The 21760-nt window shown below is 45.4% G+C and overlaps 1 protein-coding gene across 1 annotated transcript in view; it reads right to left on the bottom strand.

The window, feature by feature from the left end:
• The window catches only part of zgc:64022 (Ras-related and estrogen-regulated growth inhibitor-like protein), a 50884-nt gene extending 37218 nt beyond the window's left edge, over positions 1 to 13666 (bottom strand). The window contains exon 1 of the mRNA XM_056254560.1: positions 13662 to 13666. The gene's annotated coding sequence lies outside the window, so the exon portion shown is untranslated. The remainder of the gene's footprint in view (positions 1 to 13661) is intronic.
• Between the last annotated feature and the right edge of the window lie 8094 nt (positions 13667 to 21760).

Raw genomic sequence — 21760 nt, 5'->3', positions numbered from 1 at the left:
GGACCGTTCTGCCAACCCCACCACCCTTGGTGCTTCGGGGCGCAGCGGTCTCCAGCGAGTCGCTGATGCTATGCTGCGGCACTGCATCAGTTTCGCGCCCTCTGAGGGGGGTTTTAGAGCAGCCAGTTCAGGTAGTTCCTGCCATTATGTTTCAGGCTCCAGAACTGGCTGTCTGGTTAACACCAGAGACCAGCCTCGAGAGGCTGGTTCCCTTAGTAGATTTTCTGGCAGCATGGAAGCTACTGCCAAATATTTCTCGTTGGGTCCTGCAGATTGTAGAGAAAGGATACAGAATCCAGTTCGGTTCTCGTCCTCCTCGCTACAACGGGGTGTTGCTCACAGTAGTGCATCCCGAGCAGGCTCTGGTAATGGAGCAAGAGGTAAAGGCCCTGTTAGCAAAGGAAGCTATAGAACAGGTGTACTCACCCGACAGAGAGTCGGGTTTTTACAGCCGTTATTTCATTGTTCCGAAAAAGGATGGAGGGTTGCGTCCCATTTTAGATCTTCGTCTGTTGAATCGTTCAGTACAGAAACTCAAGTTCAAGATGCTGACACTCAAACAGATCGTGACTCAAATCAGATCCGAGGACTGGTTTTTCACGATAGATCTGAAGGACGCTTACTTCCGTGTCTCCATCCTCCCTCAGCACAGGAAGTTCCTAAGGTTTTCTTTCGGGGGCATAGAACACCAGTATCGGGTACTTCCTTTCGGTCTAGCTCTATCACCCCGCACGTTCACGAAATGCGTAGATGCAGCTTTAGCCCCACTCAGGCTTCAGGGCATACGTATTCTGAACTACATCGACGACTGGCTGATTCTAGCGGAATCAGAGCAGTTGGCGGTTCGGCACCGAGGTGTCGTTCTCGCTCATATGCAGATGTTGGGGTTGAGGCTCAATGCCAAGAAGAGTGTTCTTTCTCCATTACAGAGAACCACTTTCCTTGGTGTGGTATGGGATTCAGTGACGATGCGGGCCACTCTATCGCCCGTTCGTGTAGCTGTTATCCTGGCAGCCACAGAAGAGCTGAGGCTAGGCCAGTCACGCACTGTAAAACAGTTCGAGAGACTGTTGGGTCTCTTGGCAGCAGTGTCCAACGTGATACCTTTTGGCCTGCTGTACATGAGACCTTTGCAGTGGTGGCTCAGGACCAGAGGGTTCTCCCCGAGGGGAAACCCACTTCGCATGATCAAGATCACGCGGCGGTGCCTTCGTGCCTTGGTTATATGGAGGAAACACTGGTTCTTAACCCAGGGTCCGGTGTTGGGAGCTCTTTGCCATCGAGTTGCGATCTCGACAGATGCTTCCCTCACTGGCTGGGGAGCGGTAATGGAAGGCCGCTCGGTTCAGGGTCGGTGGAGGGGTCATCATCTTTCTTGGCACATAAATTGCCTGGAGATGATGGCTGTCTTCAATGCGTTGAAGCAATTCCTCCCAGACCTGAGGGGCCATCATGTGCTCGTCCGTACAGACAACACATCGGTGGTCTCTTATCTGAATCGTCAGGGGGGTCTGCGGTCGCGTCCGCTTTGCAAGCTGGCGCACCAGATCCTCCTGTGGTCTCTGGGGAAGGTACTCTCCCTGAGGGCAGTGTATATTCCTGGGGACCAGAATATTGGGGCAGACATCCTGTCGAGGCAGGAGCTGAGGCCAGGGGACTGGAGACTCCACCCCGAGGCGGTGGAGAAAATTTGGGAGTTTTACGGCCAAGCAGAGGTGGATCTGTTTGCGTCTCAGCATACGACGCATGTAAGAAATTTGAATGTAAACAGTTGACCAGTGATCTAGTATAATGTAATGTGATTGGTTGTTAGATTTAGTATGAAGAGAAATAGAATCCTGCGAAGCAGCCAGAAGCCAATGGACTTTGGAGCAACACAGTCTTTTGACCTACACGGAACTAGTTAAATTGTAAGAAAAGTAAAGATCCTAAGTTTTTGTTTTATTTTATGTTTTGAAATTTATAATTAAACAGTCAAACGAAGAACTTTGGATTCAAGACTTTTATTCGCTGACGTTTTGTGTTGAGTACAAAAGAACTTTGAAGTCCCAAGCTAGTGAGTCAGCTTGCTGCACTCACACCAAAGTCAAAAGACTTCTCGACATAGTCAAAATAGATTGCTCGACGAAGCCGAAATACGAGCCTCGTGAGACGACCGCAAAAGAAGGCAGACACTCGCGTGAGGACGGCGAGCGAATCGACGGGGCTGAGCTGAGGAAACTTTCTAGCGGATGTTAACAAAGACGAAAACTACGTCGCAGCTCAAGAATACAGAAAGAAAACAAGAGGTAGCCAAACCTAGTGTTTGAGTCGTCGGTTGAATGAAGTTTTCCCTGGAACAGGTCTGATATTTTCTCCTGACGATGCTAATACTAACCATTGTCTAAAAGTGTCAGTAATTGTTCACTTTATATTTCGTTCTGAAAGTCATAGAGCTTTATTTAAAGAAATCCTACACTACAGTGACTCTTTTTTACGAGTGTTTGTGAAGACATAAGAAGAGTAGAAGCTGTGGAAATTGTGACAGTTTTGTGTGAAGATTTTAAAGTGACATGACATGGCAGATGAAAGCGCAGCAGCGTGTTTTGACCAAAAGAGGGCGCCAAAGCCCACAGAAAAGGCTGTAGAGGAGAAACTACAAAGGCTGAAAGGAGAACGCAAGAGAAAGTTGGCACAAATAACAAAACAGAAGAATGATTTAGCCAAATTGAAGGAAAATGAACACAATGTTAATTTCATTAAAGATGAAGCATTGCTAAAGTTTGAAAGATGCTTAAGACAGTATGAACGGATTAATGAAGAGTTGTGTGAGTTAATAGATGAAGACGATAAGAAAGCGGTTCAAGATGCTTATGAGAACAAATATTCGGAATTTAAGCTGTTTATAGAAGACACAAACAAATGGATTGCAGATGTCTTAAAAGACGAGGAAGATGATATTAGGCCGCAAGATAGTGTATCCAAAGCTAACTCCAAGGTAAGCCACACTTCCAGTACTAATTCTGCAATGCTGAGAATTAAAGCTGAACGTGAAGCACTGTTGGCAAGAGCTGCAGCAATGAAAAAGAGAGAAGCAATAGAACAAGAAGAAATTCGTTTGAGAGTTAGAAAAGAGCAATTGGAGTTTGAAACTGAGCTTGCTGCTTCAGATGCCAAATTAAAGGTGTATGAAGAATTTGAAGATGCTCGTGAATCTAACTTTGATTTATTGGAGCCACCTTCTGGATCCAGATTTGAACCCCTGATACGAAGACAAGAAAAACATAATGTAGAAGATTATGTGCGTCTTGGAGCTGGTAAGCCATCCCTTACATTCAGTCCAAAGCCAGCCACTCAAGTTGGTGCGTCAGATAGAAGAAAGTCATCGTTAAAGGGGTCATATAATGGTGCATGCACTTTTACAAGTTGATTGTACTGAAATGTGTGTTGGCAGTGTCTGTACACAACCATCATATAATGATAAAAATCCATCCAGTGGTTTTGTTTTAATCTCCTTATATGTTTTCCCCTGCCTCAAATCGAGCCGTTCGACCGTGTGACGTCACACGCTCGGAAGCCCCTCCCACGATTGTTGATTGACAGGAGCGTCTCAACACAGACCCGCCCTCGCGGGTGAGATCAGCTCCATGAGAGAGCTGTCAATCATAGTCTGCGCGGACCGGCGCGGTCATTGTTGATATGCTGGAGCACTGTCTATGAGCAGAATGGCGTCTAAGCGATTGTGGTGTTCTGTTCTTGGGTGTATTAACGAACACAGCAGTCATTTTAATGTTCCTAAATCCGAACCGCTGAAGACGCAGTGGCTGAGTTTGTTTTCGAAGGGAATATTCCACACGAGCAACGTCAATGCTTTCATATTTGCGCGAATCATTTCTCACCAGACTGCTTTATAGACGAGGATCAGTGTAAAGCTGGATTTGCTAAGCTGCTGCTCATGAAAAATGGATCGGTAGCTGCTACCAGATATTCGTGTTCCTGCTGAATCTCCAGAAGAACGGAAGTGAGTGTAACGTTTTATTAAACTTTATATTAATATATTAATCTTTGCAAATCGCTAGCTGCACGCTTCACAATGAATGCGTCTAAGGTTTACACTCAGGGTACATTACGGCATGTTTTCTATGTATGACGTTCTCAATATAATTCATAATCCCACGTTTATACTGAACAACGCGTTATGGTTATTGAGTTACAAATGGTGTACGCCAGAGCTCTGGTGTACGCATAGAACAGAGGGGCGGAGTCAGCAAAGCTCATGATCATTTAAAGTCATATGCACTGAAACGGCGTGCTGAAAACAGAGCTGTTTTTGACCAGGTAAAATAAGTGTTTTCTTACAATACTAATGAGAATTTTTAATTAAAGTATATTACAAACTTTTAATTTAGACCCTAAAGAATCATATTAGCTTGTACAAAAATGGCATTATATGACCCCTTTAAGGTTTGATGCTGTCAGCAGCACGCCACATCTTAATTATCATGATCACACTGATTCTTCTACAGATAGCCTGCACGAAGTACTACAGCGTCAAAACGAAGTCACAGAGATGCTCATTAAACAACAGAGTTTGTCTCAACTGCCTCAAAGAGACATATCCACATTTGCAGGAGATCCTCTGACCTACAGATCTTTCATAAGGGCATTCGAGCATGCTATCGACAGTAAAACAGACAGTCATCAAGACCGGCTGTACTACCTTGAACAGTTCACGAGTGGAGAGCCACTTGATCTTGTTCGGAGCTGTGAGCACATGAGACCCGACAGAGCTTACAAAGAAGTCAGAGAACTGCTTGATCGTCACTATGGAGATGAAATGACCATTGCTACAGCTTATGTCAAGAATGCTATGGAATGGCCTCAGATAAGGCCAGAGGACAGAAAAGGATTGAATGCTTTTGCTTTGTTCTTGGTTGGATGTTGTAACACAGTAAATGATGTTGACTACATGGATGAAATGAACAATCCTACCAACATGAAGTCCATTTTATCCAAACTTCCATTCAAACTGAAAGAAAGATGGAGAAGTCATGCTTATGACATTCAAGAAAAAACAAGAAAAAGAGCCAGGTTTCCTGATTTAGTGGAATTTGTGTACTGCCAAGCAAAGGTTGCCAATGACCCGCTGTTTGGAGATATCCTGGACTCCACTTCAAGTAATCAGATCAACTCAAAAAAGCAAACAAGCATTAGAAAAATTGAGTCTAAAAGAAGCAGCTTTGCTGTAAATGTGTCTGCTACTGAAAATAACGTCAGTAAAAGCCAACCTGAGAAGAAACCCTTTGCAGTCAAGTCAGCAAGTGTCTTTCAAAGTCCATGTCTTTACTGCCAGAAGAACCATGCACTGAATGCGTGCAGCAAGATTCGAGAACAGCCTCTGAAAGAAAGAATTCAATTCTTGAAAACGAACGGCCTTTGTTTTGGGAGTCTGACAGCAGGTCATATGTCCAAGGACTGTAAAAAAAGGGCATCTTGTCCAGATTGTTCACTCAAGCACCCAGCTATCTTGCAGGTTGTTAGGGAGGATGCTTCATTAAAGAACAACAGTGCAGGTGACAGCTCACAAAGCACAAGTGAAGTCACAAGTGCTCTCGTGTCTGCAGGGTGCAAAAGAGGTGGCCATACTGGGGCCGGGAACAGTGAATGTATTCTTCCCATCGTACCTGTTCGGGTAAAACATAAGAAAGACACAAAGATAATCAAGACCTATGCTTTTCTGGATCAAGGAAGTACAGCGACTTTCTGCACTGAAGACTTGGCGAAGAAGTTGAATATGCGAGGCAGAAAGACAGAGTTCCTGCTTCGCACTATAGCGCAAGAACAGAAAGTTAGTAGCTATGAACTTACAGATCTGGAGGTGTGTGGCTTAGAGGCGCAAGATTACATTCAGCTGCCCAATGTGTATACTCAGCCAGATATACCTGCAAAAAAGGCCAACATCCCACAGAAGAAAGATTTGGAAAAGTGGTCTTACCTGAGTCGAGTCCATCTCCCAAAACTAGAGGCAGAAGTTGGTCTGCTCATCGGTGTCAACGCGTACAAAGCCATGGAGCTATGGGAGATCATTAATAGCCAGAACGACGGACCATACGCTGTGAAGACAGCTCTTGGTTGGGTTGTCAATGGGCCAATCAGCAGATGCCAAGAGAAGGAATCAGACGATGGCAAAAGACAAAGTTTCCTTGTCAACCGTATTTCTGTGATGAGTGTTGAAGACATGCTGATGAAGTATTACAATGCAGATTTTCCAGAAAGAAGATGTGACGACAGACGAGAACAGTCTCAACATGACAAGCAGTTCATGCATACGGTGACAACATCAGCCCAGCTTGTGGATGGTCACTTCTGCATCAAGTTGCCTTTGAAGGATGACAAGGTGAAGATGCCATGCAACCGTGGTATTGCTGAACAGAGGCTTAACTCTCTGAAGAGGAAGTTCAGTAGGAATATTGACTTCTTTCAAGAGTACAGGGCTTTTATGGACAACATACTGGAAAAAGGCTACGCAGTAAAGATTCCAGAAGAACAGCTGATTCGCAGTGATGGAAGAGTATGGTTCATTCCACACCATGGGGTGTACCATCCAAAAAAGAGGAAACTCCGAGTCGTCTTTGACTGTGCAGCAACTTACCAAGGTGTGTCGCTAAATGACCAGTTGTTGCAAGGGCCTGATCTAACTAACACCCTCATCGGAGTGTTGCTGAGATTCAGACAGGAGCCTGTTGCCATGATGGCAGATATCGAGTCCATGTTTTACCAGGTGTGGATTCCAGACACGGACGCAGATATGTTACGCTTTCTCTGGTGGTCAGGCGGTAATCTGAATGTGGATCCAGAAGAGCACAGAATGTGTGTGCATCTGTTCGGTGCTACATCATCCCCTAGTTGTGCGTCATATGCATTGAGAAGAACAGCGGAGGATGCAACATCAAAGAGTACACCAGAAGCCACACAGACAGTCCTCAAGAACTTTTATGTGGACGACTGCTTGAAGTCGGTAGCCACAGAAGACAAAGCCGTTGCTCTTGTCAGGGAGCTGATGACGCTGTGCGCCAGTGGTGGTTTCCATTTGACCAAGTGGGTCAGCAACAGCCGAGCCCTGCTGGGCTCCATTCCTGACCACGAACGAGCGGCTGAAGTCAAAGATCTCGATTTGGAGCATGATGAGTTACCAGTGGAACGGGCATTGGGCGTGCAGTGGTGCACAAGCTCTGACAGCTTCAGGTTCAAAATACATCTGCCGGACAAGCCATGCACAAGACGGGGCATTTTATCTGTAGTCAGTTCGGTGTATGACCCAATGGGTTTTTTGGCACCACTCCTACTACCTGTCAAGCTCATTTTAAGAGATCTCTGCCGAGAGAAGAAAGGTTGGGACGAAGAGATCCACGAAAAGTCATGCCAGACATGGATGAAGTGGCTGACAGACTTAGACAAGCTTTCAGAACTCAGTCTGAGCAGATGTTTCAAACCCCCTGCATTTGGGCCTACAAAGGTTGCTCAAATCCACAATTTCTCAGACGCTAGTCAAGATGGATATGGCGTTGTGTCGTATCTCTTGCTGACAAATGATCGGGGTGAGAAACATGTATCGTTCTTGATGGGAAAATCCAGAGTCGCTCCACTCAAACAGATCACGATCCCGAGAATGGAGTTGACAGCAGCGACTGTTGCAGTCAAGATCGATCGGATGTTGAAAGAAGAACTTGAAGTTCCCCTGATGGAGTCGGTCTTCTGGACAGATAGTACAACAGTACTGAAGTACATTGAAAACGATGCCCTTCGTTTCAAGACATTTGTGGCAAACCGTGTCTCTTTCATTAGAGAAGCGACTACATCTTCTCAGTGGAAGTATGTCAACACCTCACAAAAGGTTTGAAGATCCAGAGCTTCATGGAAAGTAAAAGCTGGTTTCAGGGGCCTAGTTTCCTGCAAAAATAAGTTGAATGGCCGGAACAACCTGAACAGTGTACTTACTTGACTGAAGATGATGTTGAGGTGAAGACATCTGCTGCAGTGTCATGCACAAACTCAAACGAGTTCACAGATCCATTGAACCAGCTCGTTGAGTATTATTCCAGTTGGCATAAGCTGAAAAAAGCGGCAGCCTGGATTTTGCACTTAAGAAGGACGTTACGGCACCTGAGCGAGAAGAGAAAAGAGTTTGAGCAGAACATACAGGAGAATGAGATTGATCCAGGTAAATGCAGATTAATAGTTGAACAGCAAATGGTGATGTGCAAGAAGAACCTGGAAAAAAGAATACTTACTGTGGAAGATCTATCCAGAGCTGAAATGGAACTGGTTAAATACAGTCAGAGACAAGCTTACACAGAGGAGATACAAGCCTTGCAGCCCGGAGGCTCCCATGTGAAAAAGAACAGTTCTATCTTCAAACTGGATCCATACTTGCAAGATGATGTGTTGAGAGTAGGAGGACGTTTGAACAGATCGGCGATGCCTGAGGAGGCCAAGCATCCTGCCATTTTGCATAAACAGCACAGAATAGCTCACCTCATTCTCCACCACATCCATCAAGAGTGTGGACATGGAGGTAGGAACCACATCTTAGCCATATTGCGACAACGGTATTGAATACCAAGAGCCAATGCAGCAGCAAGAAAAGTGATTTCAGAGTGCAACCTCTGTAGAAGACTGCATGCAAAGGCAGGAGAGCAGAAAATGGCAGATCTGCCACAAGACCGTCTGCTTCCTGACAAACCACCCTTCACCAACACGGGTGTGGATTATTTTGGACCTTTTGAGGTCAGAAGAGGACGTGCAAAGGTTAAGCGTTATGGAGTGCTCTTCACATGTTTAACTGTCAGGGCAGTGCATATAGAAGTAGCCCATTCTCTTGACACCGATTCATGTATTAATGCCATACGGCGTTTTCAAGCAAGAAGAGGCCAAGTGTCAATCATTCGTTCCGACAATGGCACAAACTTTGTCGGCGCTGAACGAGAGCTGCGTGAGGCATTGTCAGAGCTGGATCAGTCTCGTATCAATGAAGTCATGATGAGAAAGGGTGTGCAATGGATTTTCAACCCGCCTGCTGCATCCTATCACGGCGGTATCTGGGAACGTCAAATCCCCACAGTGAGAAAAGTGCTGAGCTCTGTTGTGAAGCAACAGCTCTTAGAAGATGAAGGACTACACACTCTCCTATGCGAAGTTGAAAGCATCATCAATGGGAGACCCTTAACCACGAACACAGATCACCCCAATGACCTCGAGCCGCTGACGCCGAATCATCTGCTCGCGTTGAAAACACAGCCTAGTTTTCCACCTGGTGTGTTCGCTAAGGATGATGTCTACGCCCGCCGGCGCTGAAGACAAATACAATATATGGCGGATCTATTCTGGCGAAGGTGGACTCACGAATACCTACCGCTTCTGCAAGAACGGCAAAAATGGCTCGGCCTAAAGAGAAGTTTCAAGGTTGGAGATGTCGTCCTCGTCGCAGATTCGTTCCTGCCAAGAAACTCCTGGGTGTAAGGCAGAATCATGAGGGTGATGCCCGAATCCAAAGGCGTTGTCCGAAGTGCTGAAGTTTGAACGAAGACCAGCATCATTCAAAGACCCATAACTAAACTTTGTTTATTGCAGGGAGAAGACTGAAGATAGAAGAGAAAGACTTGAATAAACTAAAAATACTTACCAGAGTAGATTGAATGTTGAATAGAAATTACCAGTTTGATTAGTCTGTGAAAAGTATTTAGTTGTTAATGCTTTCCAGTTAATGTTTACTTTAAATACTTCTCTGTGAAGAGAAGAAGATTTTTGCCAAAAGGAATTGAGAAAGTGTTACATTTAGGAGTATAAATGGCTTCAGTTTAAGTTTAAGTTGATAATTGATATGTTAAGGCCTAGTCAATTAGGGACCGGGATATGTTGAAGCCATTTCAATGGAAGTAATAATAATATTTTGAGTTTATTTAGTAAAACCTGAGAAAACCTGTGTTGTAAATGGAACGTAGAAATTTGAATGTAAACAGTTGACCAGTGATCTAGTATAATGTAATGTGATTGGTTGTTAGATTTAGTATGAAAGAAATAGAATCCTGCGAAGCAGCCAGAAGCCACTGGACTTTGGAGCAACACAGTCTTTTGACCTACACGGAACTAGTTAATTTGTAAGAAAAGTAAAGATCCTAAGTTTTTGTTTTATTTTATGTTTTGAAATTTATAATTAAACAGTCAAACGAAGAACTTTGGATTCAAGACTTTTATTCGCTGACGTTTTGTGTTGAGTACAAAAGAACTTTGAAGTCCTAAGCTAGTGAGTCAGCTTGCTGCACTCACACCAAAGTCAATATAAAAGAATGTTGGACTGAAAAGAAAAATAATTTAAGTTTAATTCTGGATGAACGGGTTAAAGGAGCTCTCATAAGAAGCCGTTATTCAACCCTGAAGGACATGGATGCTCCTACTACTTTCTTTTTTAATTTAGAGCACAAAGTGGGTCAGCAAAAATTGATGCTTTCTTTGAAGGACAATATTGGTCATGTTACCTCAGACCCACAGAAAATGAGAAAGATTGCTGTTGAGTTTTACTCCAACTTGTACGCTGCTGAATCATCTGATGAGCATTGCAGTAGAGAGCTGCTAAAGGACTTACCGGTGTATCTGAAGACAATAAAGAGCTCTTGGAGACTGATATATCCTTTGAGGAGATAGCTCTGGCTGTAAAGGGTCTCTCCTCAGATAAGAGTCCTGGCTTGGATGGACTACCGGCCGAGTTTTATAAATCTTTTTGGACAATAATTGGAGATGACTATTTTGAAGTACTTCAGAAATGCTTTAGTGAAGGTGTTCTTCCAACAAGCTGTCAACGAGCTGTTCTATCATTGCTCCCGAAAAAAGGAGATTTAACACTTTTAAAGAATTGGAGACCTGTGGCAATTTTGTGTACAGAATATAAAATTTTGTCTAAGGTTATTGCAAATAGATTAAATAAGGTGTTGTATGAAGTGGTACACAAGGATCAATCGTATTGTGTTAAAAACAGATCAATCATGGATAATCTTCATTTAATCAGGGATGTTGTTGACTATGCTTATTGTAAAGATGTTAATATGGGCCTGTTGTCTTTGGATCAGGAAAAGGCCTTTGACAGGGTGGATCATGGTTTTCTGTTTGACACCCTTAGCGCTTTTGGTTTTGGGGAAAAATTTATTTCAAGGATTACACTTTTATATGCCGAAGCGACATGTATGATCAAAATGGGTGGTGGTTTGAGTGTCCCAATTAATGTTAAAAGAGGAATCAGACAAGGTTGTCCAATATGGGGCCAATTACACAGTATTGTAATGGAACCTTTGTTAAGTAAAATGAGAAGAGAGTTAAAGGGGATAAAGGTCAATACCTTAAATTGTTCTGTTAAACTCTTTGCCTATGCTGATGATGTCACAGTTATTATCAGAGATCAAAGTGACATTCAGGTGCTTAAACAGGCATTAGAGTTTTATGGGAAAGCCTCATCAGCAGTAGTTAACAGGGGAAAGAGTGATGCTTTGTGGTGTGGTAGTGTTTTTAAAGGTCCAAATCTTCCTGGTGGATTACAGTGGGGAAGGGCAGGGATTAATTACTTAGGAGTGTTTTTGGGGACAGAAGAGTTTAAAAATAAAAATTGGGAGGGCCTCTTGGAGAAAGTGTGTGCAAAGTTGTCTCGATGGAAATGGTTGCTACCCCAGTTGTCATATAGGGGGAGGGTCCTAATATGCAACAATTTGATTGCTTCTTCACTTTGGCACAGAATGACAATACTTGAACCTCCTGAGGAACTAGTGCGAGGGATACAAAAGCAACTAGTGGATTTTTTCTGGTCGGGACAGCACTGGCTGAAGGCGGCGGTACTGTATTTACCCACACAAGAAGGAGGCCAGGGGGGTTGGTGGATGTCCGAGCGAGACTCAGGACTTTCAGATTAAAGACGGCACAAAGACTGCTCTATGGAGTCGATGTGAGCTGGGCTGAAGTAGCCTGTGCCCTCCTAAGAAGAGCTGGAAACATGGGGCTGGATCGCCATTTGTTCTTGATGGACTTTGACAAACTGAATTTGAGTGGGCTGAGTGTCTTTTATAGATCAATCTTAAAGTCATGGATACTTTTTAAGTTTTCACGGAGTGCAGATGGCACAAAAAATTATGGCTGAAGGAGGAACCACTTTTTTTCAATTCTGAATTGGAATCAGATGTTTTTAAATCAGACACTTTCAGAAAAGCCATGTGGGCTGCAAATATGACAAAGATTGGACACTTAAAAGATAAAAAAAAGTTGGATAAGCCCCGAAAATTTTGCTTTAAAACTTGGAATAAAATCAGTCAGGATGGCACAACAAATGTTGACTCAGATTTTAGCATCTCTGCCTCAGGATTATCAACAGGCAATGGAGACTTCTGATGAAGAGGCTGAGAACTGTGACTTTCCAGATTTGTTTTTCTCAGCAAAGACTGGTACATGGCAAGAAAAGGAGGGCTGCCTTTTGTCTTTCAAGATGCCTTATATGGCCGCCTTTGGAGATGCTGATAAGAAAGACATTTACACTATGTGTGTGAAAGTGTGGCATCTTAACACACTGCAGAGTGACAGTGAGTCCAAGTGGACGGAGGTTCTGGGGCCAGGCGAATCCCCTAAAGGACGCTGGAGGTCCCTGTATAAGCTGCCCATTGAGAAACGGTCTGGAGACCTTCAGTGGAGAGTAGTTCACGTGATTATAGCTACAAACAGACACAGAGCACACCTTGATCCAGAGGTAGGGATGGGGTGTCCTTTTTGTAGTGAGGAAGAGACTGTTTTTCATTTGTTTTTAAAGTGTGAAAGACTTCAATCCTTATTTCGTATCTTAGAAGAGTGGGTTCAAAAGTTAGGGGGAGTTTTTATGCCAGTACTTTTTATTTATGGACCAAAGTATACTAAAAGTAGGAGGGAGGAACATGTTCTGTTAAACTCTCTTTTTGGTCAGGCAAAATTGGCGATATGGCTATCAAGAAAACATCGCTTGATCGATGCTGGGTCAACTGATGTTGTGTCTGTTTTAAAAGGGTTATTAAAATATCGTGTTAAAATTGAGTTTACATATTATAAATTGGTCAATGATATGAAGATGTTTAAAGGTAAATGGGATGTAAATCAGTGTATTTGTGATGTTGATGAGTGTTTACTGTTCAATTTAAAAAAACAAAAAAAAAAAAACCTACCAACAATAACATATTTCATGTATGTATAAATGTAATGTAAGTAGGCTAAAATGTTTTTTCTGTTTGTTTGTTTTTTATTTTATTTTATTTAATGAGGCACGTATGTATTTATTGATTGATTAAAGAAGATCTAAAGTCAAGTCTCTCTCTCTCTCTCTCTCTCTCTCTCTCTCTCTCTCTCTCTCTCTCTCTCTCTCTCTCTCTCTCTCTCTCTCTCTCTCTCTCTCTCTCACACACGCACACACGCAAGCACGGCACAGCCACTCCAGCACGGCACAATGTCCACTCCAGCATCAGAATACAACCATTCTTAATCCTTAATTTTTGCACAGCGGCCAAAATGTCTGTCAGCAAAAGAAAAATCACACACTGCTCAATTGAATATGAAGGCAAATGGCTTGCATTAATTCAACCACATTTATCAATTCAAAATTAAGCCCAAAATAGTTTTTGACTCACCAATCGGTAGATTGTTTGTACATAAAATCCATCCGCCGCTCTTTCCTTGAAAAGATGTCAATCACAACTTTGTAAAACTCGTCTTTATGGGCTTTCAGTTGCTGCACTAGTCTATCTAAGGCTGGCATAGACCTCCCTCTTGCTATTAACTCAGATTTTGAATTAAAATCGAGCTTGGAAAAATTTCTGAACTGTATGATCACGGCCGGTGCTGTCATTTTGACTTTGAATTTGGCGGTGGATTAGGCATAGGCTAGCTGTGGTGTAATGACGTTAGCTACGCAAATGTCCAGTAATATCTCGATTTTAATTGGTCCATGTCTGATATATAACGTACATGGTTACGGGCATAGCATATTTACGTCCAAAGGCACAGCAGAGTTGTGCTTTTTGCCGTACATGTTAAAGAATATAGGATCGAAGTGGCCATGCCCAACATGGGTTTTTCGCTTGTCGTCTGCAATGAATGGACCGTAAAAGCACTGCTTATTCTACCATTTGTTTTTTATTTGATTATGCGTAACTGCTACATTTGTCATCGTAACGTCTAAAACAATTGGAATAACACCCATATTGCATATATACATCACAAGAAAAAACAGTAAAAATACAAATACAAGCTTATTATTTAATAAACATTTTTATTTTAGAATTTTGGCAGGGTAGGCAGTGCCTAGTTTGCCTACCCAGACCGCATGTCACTGAGCTAGAGCCTGGGTCAGTGCCTGCCACGGGTCACATGTTAGAGTCATCTTCAACCATGGAGCCACAGCCAGCCAACTGATTCATCCTGGAACTAGAGCCGGTAGCCATTTCCATCCTGAGGCCAGAGCCCACCACCAGGTCCATCCCAGAGTCTGCGCCGTGGTGGCAGTTAACTCCTGAGCCAGTTGAAGAGACGCTGGCTTATTAATAAGCCAGCTCACATCCTTGTTTCCACCCCTGAACTCGCTCCAAGTAACCCATAAAATGATCTGAATTAGTTTTTCTTAACTATTCATCTCCCCCTTACCGCTGACTCTCTCCAGCTCTCCGGCTTTGCGCCTCTTCACCACCAGTTCAGGCTTTGTGAGGCGGATCCCCTGGCTATACCTCAGGCCTCCAGACCCAGGTCTCCACCTTGGCTTGTCAGCCCATTGGCTTCGCCAGGCTCCCATAACTGCTTCGGTCCCTCAAACCGGTGGCATTGCCTTGGACTTCCGGGCCTGCAATGTTGTCTTGGCCTCCGTCTTTTCATTTTCTCTGGAGCCTTGTTCAGCTCCACCTCCATTGGTCAGCCCCCAGGCTCTGTGTCTCGTCTGCTTACCACTTCTAGTGCTGACACTTACATTGTATTCAAGGAATACAATTTATCACTTCATGCATTCTGGGAATGCATAAATGCATTCTGGGAACCCAAGACTTTGGTGTTACGGCCTCCACTCTCTAATGTTTGAGCTACAGGAACACAAAAGGAACTCACTCAAATATTTTCCCATATGACGTTACACAAAAGTAGATATTTTGAAGAATGTCTTACAACAACTGTCACGAAGACTGCTGCGTGAGGAAACTTCAGGAGACGAAAAGCAGGTAAACAGTCTTTAATAAAAAACAAGGCAGAGCCGAAACGGCCGATCAACAGAAATGTCTCAAAATATTCGTGAAGAAACAGAGAAGCGCTCGCAGCAGGTCTCGTGGACTGGAGAAGGGTGAGCAAAGGAGAACTGTAGAAGCGCAGATCCCTCACACCTCTTCTGGACTCAACACAGGTAACCGCTGATCTGGTAAAGTAGCAGGTGGATAACTGACAACTGGACTAGACAGGACATAACAAATAACAGGAGATCAACTGCGGTAACAAACGTGACGGTCAACAATAATCTGACAAACTAGAGTGGAACACAAGAGACTAGAAATAGAGAGAAGCTAATGATATGATAGAGAACAGGTGCGATAATGAGAAGATGAGAAACAGCTGGGGAAGATAAGTAGATGAAGAGTGAGAGCGAACAAAAGGGAACAGATACAGAGAATGACCAGAAGAGGGAGACAGAGACCAATAAAACAAGAGAAGGGAACCAGGATCATGACAGTACCCCCTCCTCAAAGTGCGCCCCCTGGCGCACTCAAAGAGGAAGACTGACGAGAGCGAAATAAATCGTCGATGAGCGAGCGGTCCAGGACATCCCGGGCGGGAATCCAGCTTCTCTCCTCAATACCATAACCCTCCCAGTCGACCAAAAACTGATGGCCACGACCACGAGGACGGACATCAAGGATCTTACGGACCCGGTAGACTGGGGAGCCCTCGACACGAACCGGAGGGTCAACAGGGCGGGGGGGGGTGGGCGAACAACGGGCTTGAGAGAAGAGACATGAAACACGGGGTGAACACGGCGGAGATTGGATGGCAATCTGAGCCTCACAGAGACAGGGCTAAGGACCTGAATTATGCGATAGGGCCCAATAAATTTGGGAGCCAGTTTACGAGACGGATACTGGAGAGGAAGATTGGCGGTGGAAAGCCACACTCTTTGACCAATGACATAACGGGGACTCTTGATACGACGTCTGTTAGCGGACCGACGGGTGATGGAGTGAGACTTTAAAAGAGCGGATCTCACCGTCCTCCAGGTTCGTTTGCAGCGTTGGATAAACGCATTTACAGATGGAACATTAGATTCCGGACTCGAGGAAGGAAAGAGAGAGGGTTGGTACCCTAAACAGCTCTGAAAAGGAGACAGGCCGGTGGCGGACGAGGGAGCGGAATTGAACGCGTACTCTGCCCATGGAAGTTGCTCAGACCAGGAGGCAGGGTTGCGGTACGCGAGGCTTCGCAGAATACGGCCAATGGTCTGATTAGCGCGTTCAGCTTGTCCATTGGTCTGGGGGTGAAAACCCGAGGAAAGGCTGACCGTGGCTCCGATGAGGCGACAGAACTCTTTCCAAAACAGGGAAGCGAACTGTGGCCCTCTATCGGATACGATATTCTCAGGGAGACCGTGGATCTTAAAAATGTGATCGACAACAATTTGGGCGGTCTCCTTGGCGGAGGGAAGCTTTGGAAGAGGGACAAAGCGAGCCGCTTTCGAAAATCGATCGACGACAGTAAGAATTACAGTCTTTCCACCCGAAGGGGGAAGTCCTGTAATAAAATCAAGGCTAATCTGAGCCCACGGACGTGACGGAACAGGCAACGGTCTAAGGAGACCAGCGGGAGGTCTATTACTAACCTTAGTCTGAGCACAGACAGGACATGCCGCAATGAAACGACGGATATCACGTTCCCGAGTGGGCCACCAAAATTTCTGAGACACAGACGCAATAGTACCCCTAACCCCAGGATGAGCGAAAAGCTTGGAGGAGTGGCCCCACTGAAGAACGGCACGACGAGCGGAGGGGGGAACAAATAAAGAACCCTTAGGGCAGCCACGGGGAGTTATTGCGTTAGAAAGCGCGCGCTTGACGGTTCGTTCTATTCCCCAAGTAACAGCCCCTACCACTCGTTCCTGAGGAAGGATAGACTCGATGGGTGACGACTCGGGGGAGGAGAATTGACGAGACAGCGCGTCAGGCTTTAAATTCTTAGAACCAGGGCGGTAGGAGAGGGAGAAATCGAAACGAGCAAAGAATAGAGACCAACGAGCCTGACGAGCGTTGAGTCTCTTAGCGGATCGGATGTACTCAAGATTTCGGTGGTCTGTCCAGACCACGAACGGAAAGGAAGACCCCTCTAGCCAGTGACGCCATTCTCCCAGGGCTAAACGGACGGCGAGAAGTTCGCGATTACCCACGTCATAGTTTCGTTCAGACGGAGAGAGACGATGCGAAAAGAAAGCGCAAGGATGGATCCTCTCGTCAGCAGAAGACTGCTGCGAGAGGATGGCTCCTACTCCTACCTCTGAGGCATCAACCTCGACAATGAAAGGCTTAGAAGTGTCAGGGGTGACGAGAACCGGCGCGGTCGTAAACAATGTCTTAAGATGATCAAAGGCGGTCTGAGCCGCGTTGCTCCAGACAAAACGAGACTTGACAGAAGTTAAAGTGGTTAGTGGAGCGGCCACCTGACTAAAGTTCTTTATAAACTTACGGTAAAAGTTAGCGAACCCTAAAAAACGTTGGAGCGCAATACGAGAGTCGGGTGTTGGCCAATCGGTGACCGCGCGAACTTTAGCTGGGTCCATACTGATGCCCTGTGCCGAGATGACGGAGCCGAGAAATGTAACAGACTGGGCATGAAACGTGCATTTCTCGGCTTTGACGAACAATTTGTTCTCTAAAAGTCGTTGGAGGACTCGACGTACATGCTGCACATGAACCTGTAAAGACGGAGAGAAAATCAAAATGTCATCAAGGTAGACGAAGACAAAAACGTTTAGCATGTCTCGCAGAACGTCATTGACCAAAGCTTGAAATACGGCAGGAGCGTTGACCAGGCCGAACGGTAAAACCCGGTACTCAAAGTGGCCCAGCGGGGTATTAAAAGCGGTCTTCCATTCATCACCCTCCTTGATGCGGACTAGGTGATACGCGTTGCGAAGATCCAGTTTTGTGAAGAAGTTAGCTCCCTGCAAGATTTCAAAGGCTGATGACATAAGTGGCAAGGGGTAGCGGTTCTTGATAGTTATGTCATTCAAACCTCTGTAATCGATGCAGGGACGTAACGAGCCGTCCTTCTTCTTCACAAAAAAGAAACCTGCACCAGCCGGAGAGGAAGAGGAAACTATGGTGCCAGCGTCTAAGGATTCAGAGAGATACTTCTCTAACGCCTGACGCTCCGGGACAGAGAGAGAATAAAGCCTTCCCCGAGGAGGAGTAGTTCCAGGAAGAAGCTCAATGCTGCAGTCATACGGGCGATGAGGTGGAAGGGATGCCGCCCGGGATCGACTGAAAACCGCTCGCAAATCGTGATACTCCTCGGGAACTCACGACAAATCACCTGGCTCCTCCTGAAAAACAGAGACAGAAGACACAGGAAACACAGCAGACACCAAACACTTAGCATGACACGAGAGATTCCATGACAAGATTGTGTTCTTGGACCAGTTAATCTGAGGGTTATGATCTACCAGCCACGGATGACCCAGCACCACAGGTATATTAGGGGAATGAAACACCAGAAAAGTCTCTCACCAGTCTCGCGCTGGACGTGCTCGTCGACGCAACTCAAAACGTTCCTCCACACGTAGAGCCAAATCAATGAGGGGGTTGAGGGAAGATGGTATCTCACGAGCCAGAACCTCATCCCTGATCTCGGCGTTTAACCCTTCGACAAAGCGCGCTACCAGCGCGGGCTCATTCCAGCCACAAGAGGTAGAGAGCGTGCGGAATTCCACCGAGAAGTCGGCGACAGAGCGTCTTCCCTGACGCAGAGTGGATAACTGACGAGAAGCCTCCGGTCCCCGCACCGAACGGTCGAACACTCGTAACATCTCGTCCTTAAAAAGGGAATAACTGTCGAGGCAGATGGCTTCGGAATTCCAGACCGCTGTTCCCCACTCACGAGCCCGTCCCTTGAGAAGTGAGATGATGTAGGCTATGTGAGTCCGTTGTTCAGAATAAGTGTGTGGCTGAAGCGAAAACACAACTTCACATTGGGTTAGAAAAGACATGCACTCGGTAGGCTCACCCGCATAGCAGGGGGGATTATTCACACGTGGCTCGGAAGCGGAGGAATCAGAGGACCGGACCGGATCTGTTCGAAGAAGATGAAACTGCCCAGACAAGTCAGACATCTGGGAAGCCAGCGTCTCAACAGCCTGGCGAGCGGCGGCGAGTTCCTCTTCGTGTCTCCCCAGCATGGCTCCCTGGATCTCAAGCACGTTCTGAATGGGTTGCCCATCAGCTGGATTCATGGTGGTCGGATTATTCTGTCACGAAGACTGCTGCGTGAGGAAACTTCAGGAGACGAAAAGCAGGTAAACAGTCTTTAATAAAAAACAAGGCAGAGCCGAAACGGCCGATCAACAGAAATGTCTCAAAATATTCGTGAAGAAACAGAGAAGCGCTCGCAGCAGGTCTCGTGGACTGGAGAAGGGTGAGCAAAGGAGAACTGTAGAAGCGCAGATCCCTCACACCTCTTCTGGACTCAACACAGGTAACCGCTGATCTGGTAAAGTAGCAGGTGGATAACTGACAACTGGACTAGACAGGACATAACAAATAACAGGAGATCAACTGCGGTAACAAACGTGACGGTCAACAATAATCTGACAAACTAGAGTGGAACACAAGAGACTAGAAATAGAGAGAAGCTAATGATATGATAGAGAACAGGTGCGATAATGAGAAGATGAGAAACAGCTGGGGAAGATAAGTAGATGAAGAGTGAGAGCGAACAAAAGGGAACAGATACAGAGAATGACCAGAAGAGGGAGACAGAGACCAATAAAACAAGAGAAGGGAACCAGGATCATGACAAACAACATTTTACCCTTAGTGGTACAACAGCTTTTTACCAGGGAAGTCCTCTCAAAAGGACATCTATGTAGCCTACCTTATTCAACAGCAGACAATGGTCTGTGATCAGGATGCAGAGCTTCCCCCATTTTGGCAAATTAAAGTTTATGGATAAATGCATGTATTGCACTGGAGAGTGACATTAATTACTTGGGCCCCCTAAATTTGACAGAAATCAATGATTATTGTTCAATCGGAATAGTGTTTTTGTTGGGCAGTGCACTACTGGTATATCTAATGTAGGGTGTTTACCTTAAAAAATACAATACTTTAAAGGGGTCATATAATGCCATTGCAAGTTAATATGATTCTTTAGGGTCTAAATGAAAAGTTTGTAATATACTTTAATTAAAAATTCTCATTAGTATTGTAAGAAAACACTGATTTTACCTGGTCAAAAACAGCTCTGTTTTCAACACGCCATTTAAGTGCATATGTCTTTAAATGATAATGAGCTACGTCACCCCGCCCCTCTGTTCTGTGGTACGAACGCTATGTGTTTACTGATGTAACTTATACGTACACAATTTTTAATAACACAATAACCATAACGCGTTGTTCATTATAAACATGGGATTATTAATTATATTGAGAACGTCCATCCATCCATCCATCCATCTTCTTCCGCTTATCCGGGGCCGGGTCGCGGGGGCAGCAGTCTGAGCAGAGATGCCCAGACTTCCCTCTCCCTGGACACTTCCTCCAGCTCTTCCGGGGGGACACCGAGGCGTTCCCAGGCCAGCCGGGAGACAGCGTGTCCTAGGTCTTCCCCGGGGTCACCTCCCAGTGGGACGTGCCCGGAACACCTCCCCGGGAAGGCGACCAGGAGGCATCCGGAACAGATGCCCGAGCCACCTCCGCTGACCCCTCTCGATGTGGAGGAGCAGCGGCTCTACTCTGAGCTCCTCCCGAGTGACCGAGCTTCTCACCCTATCTCTAAGGGATCGCCCAGCCACCCTGCGGAGAAAGCTCATTTCGGCCGCCTGTATCCGGGATCTTGTCCTTTCGGTCATGACCCAAAGCTCATGACCATAGGTGAGAGTAGAAACGTAGATTGACCGGTAAATCGAGAGCTTTGCCTTACGGCTCAGCTCCTTCTTCACCACAACAGACCGGTACATCGACCGCATTACTGCAGAAGCTGCACCGATCCGTCTGTCAATCTCCCGTTCCATCCTTCCCTCACTCGTGAACAAAACCCCAAGATACTTAAACTCCTCCACTTGAGGAAGGATCTCTCCACCAACCTGAAGTGAGCAAGAATATTGAGAACGTCGTACATAGAAAACATGCCATAATGTACCCTGAGTGTAAACCTTAGCAGCATTCATTGTGAAGCGTGCAAGCGATTTGCAAAGATTAACGGTTAATAAAACTTTACACTCACTTCTTCTGGAGGTGCAGCAGGAGCACGAATAGTTGGTAGCGATTCTTTTTTCAGGAGCAGCTTCTTAGCAAAACCAGCTTTACACTGACCCTCGTTTATAAAGCAGTCTGGTGAGAAATGATTTGCGCAGACATGAAAACATTGACGTTGCTCGTGGGGAATATTCCCTTCGAAAACAAAACTCAGCCACTGCGTCTTCAGCGGTTCGGATTTAGAAACATCAAAATGACTGCTGTGTTCGTTATTACACCCAAGAACAGAACACCACAAT

This window comes from Rhinichthys klamathensis, unplaced genomic scaffold (genome assembly GCF_029890125.1).
Source record: "Rhinichthys klamathensis goyatoka isolate OS25496 unplaced genomic scaffold, OSU_Roscu_1.1 h1tg000111l_1, whole genome shotgun sequence".
In the NCBI taxonomy this organism is placed as follows: domain Eukaryota; kingdom Metazoa; phylum Chordata; class Actinopteri; order Cypriniformes; family Leuciscidae; genus Rhinichthys; species Rhinichthys klamathensis.
This window is presented reverse-complemented; position numbering and strand designations above follow the sequence as displayed.